Below are 8,117 nucleotides of genomic sequence, written 5' to 3'. Positions count from 1 at the left end.
GCGAGTCCTAGTTTTCCTCAGTGCACGTTATTGGCAGCCTTGAGTAGGCCGTCAGGGGGATCTCGAGGCTCCCTGCTTCAGCGCCCCAAAGAGTCATCCCCGGCCGTTGGCACCCACAGCTCCCTGTGCCACTATGTCAGAGAATGTGAGAGCCAGGTTCCTGGTTACAACAACTTTGCTCCAGACTTGCATGTGTTTTAAGTTAGTATAAGTTGAATCCCATTTTGAGTTGGGATTCATATCATGACAGGAGCTTGGCTTAAAGTGGTCCTTTGTATTTTCCCAAGGCTCCTCAACTAGCAAGTGCCAGACCTGGAATTTAGATCTCAGGCCACAGATCAGAAGGGAGGGAGAGAGGGAGGCATATAAATTTCCACACACGACAAAATCTTTCTTCTAATGCTTCTCTGTCCAGCTGCCTCAGGGCCTCCTTACTCATCAGACTTCTTTTTTAAAAGAGGCTCCTCTTGCCTCCTCGCCAGTCCTTTCCCGAGGCTCTGCCATCTGTCGTATCCGACCCCTCAGCGGGAGCTGCCATCCACCATGGTTTGAGCTGAACTGAACTCTCAGCCTCTTGTCTCATGATTCCCTTCCCTCTGGGGCGGCTCTTCATTCATTCACTCAGTCCTTCCACAAGCGGTCATTGAAAGCTTCCTGTGTGCCAAGTCCTAGGCTCCAGCTTCCAGGCTGCCCCTCCCTGCGTGCACCCCTTCAGCGCTGACCACTCCTGAGCTTCAGGCCTGAAGTCACAGCTGCCCGTCAGACCCCCGTGCCTTGACTGCAGGCTTCCTCCAGGCTCCCCAGCTCATCCAAGGACAGCGCTGTCTCACAATCACAGAAGCCTGTGATGCGGGCTTGAGCCCCCCATCTCTGCACATCCCACATTTTACAGGTCACATCCTTGACCTGAGAACGTGTCTGGAATCTGGCCCCCCTCACCTTGGCCACCTGTTCCCCTCCTAGGTGTCACGCACGCGCGCGCACACACACACACACACCTGGCCCTGGGTTTTGGAAGTAGCCTGCCAATCAGTCACACACACACACACACAGCCCTGGGTTTTGGAAGTAGCCTGCCAACCAGTCTGCCTGCCTCAGACAACTTCTCAGCTCTCATGGCCCCAGGTGACCTTTCTTTTCAAACATTCCCCTGCGTCTGCCTCCACACTGGCCACACCCATCCCCTTGCGGACTAGGTCCTCTCTGCGTGGCTCACCAGCCCTCTTATCACTTCCTCCTCTTGTTCCAGACGAGCTCATACACATCCACAATTTTAATTACAGTGTGTTCCCAGAAGGCTCCAAATACGTCTAGCCCCAGCCTCTTCCCAGAACTTCCAGATCTGTCTTTCCAGCTTGGATGTCCCAAAGACACCTCCAACTCAACCCACAGTTCACCATCCTCCCCCAACCCCTTATATGTGCAACATCCCCCCCTCCTCCCCATGTCCTATCCTGAGCAGTACCCCGGGGTCCTGTTGCTGAGGGGGCGTCCCAGATCATGTCCCTCCTGAGCTCCAGGGCCCCACCCTCTCTGCACTGGCCTGGGAGATGTGTGACCTGGTGTCTGGGAGATACCCAAGCAGCCGCTGGATATTCATGCCCACAGCTCAGGAGTGAGGGCTGCCCGGGAGAGATTTGGGATCACCTGTGGGACAAGAGAGGCTCACCCTGGGCAGAACATTAAAGAGAAAATTAGAAAGCATAGGACAAACCTTGGGAAGCATCCAGCCAACGTTAAACATCCAGCCAGTTTATCAACCAACCAGGGGGAGGGGAGGGGATGGAATATGTATAATAAAGTTTTACTGATATAAAGTATGGATAACATAAGTTACAAATAATAAAATATGTAATACTTTCTACTGTAAAATCCATACAACCAATTGATTCTCTTAGAAGGCTGTCATTTATTTTTGCCAAACTTGTGTCTTTATAGCCAACCTATGCTTGCAACTGAGGAATGAGTGTAGTTCCAACATGAACGTTGGTTGATAATTTCTTTTATGTTAACAAGTAAGATGAACGTGAAAGGAGCTGATGATGGATGTCAGAACGTCACTCGTTCGTTGATGATGTGAGTGGCTGCTCAGTCAGGTGGTAGTTTCTGAATGCTGGACAAATTTCCTCAATTTCTTGTGCTGTTTGCATTGTAATGTTTACAGACACAGCACTTTTTTTTTATATAATTTAATTTTTTTTATTAAGGTTATAAAAGTTAACATCCTTGTGAAATTACAGTTGTACATTATTATTAGTCATGTTGTAGGTACACACCACTTCACCCCTAGTGCCCTCCCCCCACACCCCTTTCCCCTGGCAACCACCGATCAGTTCTCTTTGTCCATACGTTCACTGCCACCTATGAGTGGAGTCATGCCGAGTTCGTCTTTCTCTGTCTGGCTTATTTCACTCAACATAATACTCTCAAGGTCCATCCATGTTGTTGTGAATGGGACAACTTTGTCCTTTTTTATGGCTGAGTAGTATTCCATCGTATAAATATACCACAACTTCTTTATCCAATCATCAGTTCAGACACAGCACTTTTTTTTAAAAAAAATTGAGATATAGTTTACATAATATTCACCTGAGACACATTTAAGTTTAATCTGCACCATTAACATTTTCTACATCACTTTCTTAATTAAGTCTGGAGACACTAGATGCTGAAGAAAAATCAAGCCCAGGTTGGTAAGGTTTGCCAGTTTCTGTGGTGTAAATACCCTGGTCGATTTCAGGCCGCCAGCGTGGTGTCACTAACCCCAGAGGTGGGAAGAGAGATGCAGTTGCACCCTATTATATAACATCACTGCCACACACATACAATAGGTGTAAATAAACCTCAAGGGCAAAGGTAACTAAAATAATTAGAAAGAGGCAAGTTTTGAGTATTTATCACCTTTGTTTTTAATATAAATTATTCACAGGTTTACGTAAACTAATTTTTAATGATGGCTGTGTTTAACGACTAGCTTGCAAAACTCCTAGAAATTCACCCATCTGCTCTCACAAGCCAGTGCCCGCTGGCACCAGCACACCAGTGGGAGCACCACCTTTTAGGGATGGGCTGAAAAGGAAGAGAGAACAATTGAGAAGAAGTGGCCAAAGAAGAAGGAAGAACCGGTGCAGAGAAGAGCTTTATAGAGCTGAGGTCCCAGCCGATGTTGGTATATGTAGACCCAGGGTTCTTCCCACACAGGCCACTTGGGCTGTGTCCTCTCTCTCCTTGCATCCTCCCTCCTTGCCCTTCTCCAGGGGCTAGAACAGAAAGAGTGGCCCTGGGGGGGCTGACAGACCAAAGGGAGGGCCCGAGGAAACCCCATCACCTTTCCATGTGTAGGGTGGGGCAGTGGTCTCCTATGGGCAGAGTGGACAACGTGAAGTCAGGCGGGGGTGGGGGTGGGGGTGGGGAGGCGGCCGGCTCCTGGCAGGCCTGGCAAGTGCCTGGGGAGGGGTGGGGGTCCTGGCAGGGATCAGAAATCTCCGCCTCTTCCCAAGCTCTGGCTTTTGGGCCCAGCCCACTGAGGTGAATTCACCGAATCACACGCGCACGCAGTCTGAGAACTAGCAGACGCAAAACCAGCCACCTGCTCCTCATCTCCCTTCCCCCAAAAACGGTGGGGAGGAAACCTCTGGGCCCCTCCGTGTCCCCACGGCAGAGCCATGGCCCGACCGGGCCGTCTGGAAGCCGCACCTCCCCAGGGCCCTGGGGCGGCTCTGCGGCCCGCGCCCGGGAGCCTCCGCCCCCTCCCCCCTCCCCGCGGCGCAGGGCCCGCACCGCGCCCGCCCGGGCCCCGCCGCCGCCGCGCGCCTCCCTCCCCCCGCGGGCGGCCGGGCTCAGCCGGAGGGGGCGCCGAGCCGCGGCCCGGCTTCCTGCGCCCGGACCTGAGAGAGGTGAGTGCGCCCGGGACAGCGGGCAGGCGGCGCTGGGATGACAGCGGCCGGGGACCGGCCCGAGGGGACCACCGACCTTCGGCAAGGCCGGCTCCCCGGCATCTCCTGGGGCGGAAAATTCAAAATCCAGTCTCCCGATAAAGGCCTTTGAGGGGAGCGGAGGAGGAGGAGGTCTGGGAAGTAGCTCCCTGGCATACCGTGGTCCAGATTGATCGTGCTTTGGGGGCCCAGGGACCTACTACCCAGAGGGTGTGTCAGCAGGGTGGCGTTTGAAAGCACAGAAGGCCAGAGGGAACTGCCCTGCCCAGGGTCCCTGGGGTGGGGCAGATGTCAAAAGTCCAACACCGTCCCGGTGCCCTGAGGACCTGCCCTGACCCTGCATAACCGCAGCTGCGGCCCAGGGAAGAACACGGGGGAGGCGTCCAAGGACCAGTCCCCGGCTGCACGCTTTCCTGGGAGGGGCGGGGCAAACCAGTAGCTACTGGATGCCCGCTGGTGCCTGGTGCTTCGCAGGCGCCATTCCTTCAACTGTCTCAGCTGATCCCTGCATCCATTCCCGGTCATTCGTTCAGCAAATGGGCCCTCTGCTGGGCTGTAGCGGGAGGTGGAGGGAGCAGGTCCCTGCCGGTGTAACTCTAGTTGGGAGACAGACTCCAATTTGAGGAGTAACTGGTGGGAGGGCCTCCTTGCTCCTCCTTCCTGCTCCAAAAGATCAGAATCTAACTAAGGGGGCACCTGCCCATACCAATAACCCCTGGACTAAGGAGAACTCCCTATGCCCCCATCATTAATACTCAAAGGGCCCCTTCTGTATCCACAGCACCATACACATGGGTCCCTGGGAGGGTTGATTCCCACAATACCTCCTAGACCCCTTGTGGGTTTTGCTTTAGAAGTCACCTCTTCCAGGAAGGCTACCTGGACTGCCCTCCTCTTGCTCAGGTGCTTTTGTGCTTTGCGCTCCCATGGTGTGGCCCCTCCCTGCCCACCATCCTCCAATCATAGCTGTCAGAGTATTGTCAATGCTGTGTTAATCCTAGTGTCGCTTCTAAAGCAGAGTTTCAAAAACTCAGCCATTCAAATTCCACTTTATTAGATGCATTATGGTTTTATGCATTGTGGTTTGTTGTGGGAATTTTTAAAAATATTTTACTTTGGAAAATGGATTATTGCAGAACCTCTATTCAGGGAATAGAAACGTCTCTTGCTGTCACTATTTTCAGATCTCCCCTGTGCTCCTCAGCATCTTCCTGGGCAAAGTCCATCACTTTTTTTGTCACTTGGGTACAAACCACAATACCTGAGAATCACCCCTAGGGCCCTTGATTGAGGATAAAGAGGATCTAAGAACCCACATTCTAAAGAGAGGACCAGGGCCCAGGGCCCCTCCTTCCTCTCCACTCCTCCAGGGCCTGGCTCCCTCAGTGCACTGGGGGCAGGAAGGAAAGAGACAAGGAGCCATGTCTCATTATGCAGCCACCACTATTGGGGTCCTCTCTCTGTTGATCATCTTTTCTCTCTGGCCAGGCTGCACTGGCCCTGATGCTCCCTGTTTGGCTCCTCAGGGCCACAATGCAAAGACTTCCCCAGAGGTCCCCGGAGCCTCCCTGCTGTCCAGATCCCTGACCTGGGAGCCTTGGCCCCAGCACTGTCTCCTCCTCACCCCCTCGGCTCCTGTGCCCACCGGTCAGCCCTCCTGGGAGCTCAGCTCATTTCCCCCTTATCCATTAGCCACACGAACCTGCATGACAAATGGAGGGCGTGCGGGCCACTCACTGTCCCCTCGCTGTCTCCTTCCTCTCTCCAGGTTTCTTTGCTTCCTGTCCCAAAAAGGCACAGATTAGCGTGTCCCCTGCCTAAGCAGACGTCCACCCAGTGATGGGCCCCTGGGCTCCTCTCCTTGCAGCGGCCCCACCCCCAGCTCGGTGAGAATTCTCGTGGAGCATCCTATAGCCTCTCAGCAGCTTGCCCAAATCCCGCTCCGCCCTCCCCAGGACTGAGCATGCGTGATGGGGCTGGGGAGTAGAAAGTGAAGTCCCGAAGGAGTGGTCAGGCCCATCACTGAGGGCACTTAAGGCCTCTCTGTCCTTAGCTGGACCCCAGCGGTCAGCTCCCCAACGAGAGGAAGAGCCCCCTCCTCACTTGTGACTCTATTACACTTCAATACACTTATTTTTAAATGGAAATTGTGTTCCACTCCCAGAAGTGGAAAATCAGTATCCTGCCACAAGAGGCAGGGGATTAAACAAATAAAAACAAAGATAACCAAGCAGTGTTATTAAATTTTCATTAGTACCTGTTGCCTGCAGAACACGCCTGCAGCTGGCTCTCTAGGTCACAAAGGGAGATTAGTGAGAATTAAAGTGGTGCTCGAGACATACTGGCACCCAACGGAGACTTTCTCCTTAGTGTAAGAAGATGGATTACGAAAGAAATGGACAGGGAATAACAAAATAGGTGGCTAGATTCCTACCAGTCCGCACCTGCTGAGTGCAGGGTACCACACAGAGCCCCAAGTGATACAGAACAACCTTCCTCTCATCCTCAACAGAGGGGTCACTTCCTCCAGGAAGCCCATCCTGATGTGCCCCCTGAGCAAGCTGTACTTCTCCTGCTGTAACACTTGTCCTGTTTTATGGTGGAGGCATAGTGGCTTCACTCCAGAGGGTAAGTCCCATAAGAACAAGCAGCAGCTTACCTCCCACACTTCCCTATCCAGGTGCCCCCCACAGGGCCTAGAGCGCCAGTGGTGAATGAATAATGAAGGAATAACTCGGCTGACCTCTTTGACTTTGATCCCGCTGGGCCCCTTCCAGCAATGCCTTTCCTCCCCCTCCTCCTCCCTGTCCAGACCCCACACCCTCCAGCCTTCAAGGCCCTGCTGAGGGTCCAGCTTCCCCAGGAGGCCTTTTTCAACCGACTGAGCCCAGCCCGAGCTCTGCTGCCCTGAATATTCCATCCCTGGCAGGGCCCGTACCCAGGGACACGCCATTCCCCGATCTGGTGTGTCTCCCACACCCCCACAGGGTAAGCAGTATGGGCCGCAGCACAGGCGCTCAGGAACCTCTGCGGAGTCCCTCGCCGAGGGTCCTCCTTCAAGGATGCAGCTCGTTGGGTCTCGGCAGCTGTATGAGTTCCCCAGGGCTGCTGTAACAAATTGCCACAAACCTGGAGGCTTAAAACAACACAGATTTATTCTCTTACAACCCTGGAGTCAGAAATGGGTCTCAAGGTGTCGGCATGACCGAGTTCCCTTATGGAGGTGCTAGGACAGAGCCAAGTTCATTGCTTTTTTCAGCTTCCAGAGGCTGCCTGCATGTCTCGGCTCATGGCCAACTCCCATCTTCAAAGCCAACAATGGCACGTCCAGTGTTTGCCACTCCGCATCACTCTGATACTCTTCCTCTTCTCCCTGTGATTACGCTGGGCCGTCGTGGATAATCCAGGGTATTCTCCCATCTCAAGATCCTTAACTAAGTCACAGCTGCACATGCACGTCTTGCACACAAGGCGACACGTTCTGGGGATTAGGATGTGGGCATCTTTGGGAGGGGGCATTATTCTGGTTACCACATTGCTGCCCCTGGTAGTCAGAGGGCACTGGGGCTGGTGGGTAATAATTAACAATAGCTGACATTTACTGAGCACTTACTCTGGGCCAGGAGCCATTCCGAGCACATTACACAACTCTCTGAGGCGGGTGCCATTGTTCTCATCCTCGCTTCACAGATGGGGCACAGAGAGGTTAAATAGCTCGGTGGGTGGCAGAGCAAGGATTTGAACCCAGGCAGTCTGGCTCCAGGGCGCACCCCCCTAACCTCAGGCTACACTGCCTCTCTAGCACCATTAGCACCCCCAAGACACCAGCTGACAGCCCGGGAGCGAGCCAGGCAAGTTGTGAAGCCCAACACAGAGGGGGACTTTTCACCAGGATTTTCTTGGTGAGGGCCTGGTGGGGGTTATAAATTCTTTGCCAGGCCTCTCCCAGTTCAGCCCGTTCTCATCATCCCACGACCCACACCCCATTAGCGGCACCTACGCTTCTCCAGGGGCGCTGCAGGGAGCATCCAATGATTCTCTTTAGGGGTTCCCTGCAGGTAAGTCTGGAAGAGGTCCTGGGTGCTGAGTACCACTCACATTCACCTCTGTCCTCCGCCAGCATCCAGACACCAAAGTTAGATGAGACCCGGAGAAGGCAAATCTTATACAACAAATCAAAGA

The 8,117-nt window shown here is 53.5% G+C and overlaps 1 protein-coding gene across 2 annotated transcripts in view; it reads left to right on the top strand.

The window, feature by feature from the left end:
* Positions 1 to 3,764: 3,764 nt before the first annotated feature.
* The window catches only part of GPR68 (G protein-coupled receptor 68), a 28,544-nt gene continuing 24,191 nt past the window's right edge, over positions 3,765 to 8,117 (top strand). Inside the window, exon 1 of one of the 2 annotated variants that reach the window (XM_023628278.2) lies at positions 3,765 to 3,896. The gene's annotated coding sequence lies outside the window, so the exon portion shown is untranslated. Of the gene's footprint in view, positions 3,897 to 6,447; positions 6,564 to 8,117 lie in introns of those variants that run through there. The other variant, XM_070249775.1, reaches the window with a different exon arrangement.

Source organism: Equus caballus, chromosome 24 (genome assembly GCF_041296265.1).
Source record: "Equus caballus isolate H_3958 breed thoroughbred chromosome 24, TB-T2T, whole genome shotgun sequence".
Lineage (NCBI taxonomy): Eukaryota > Metazoa > Chordata > Mammalia > Perissodactyla > Equidae > Equus > Equus caballus.
This window is presented reverse-complemented; position numbering and strand designations above follow the sequence as displayed.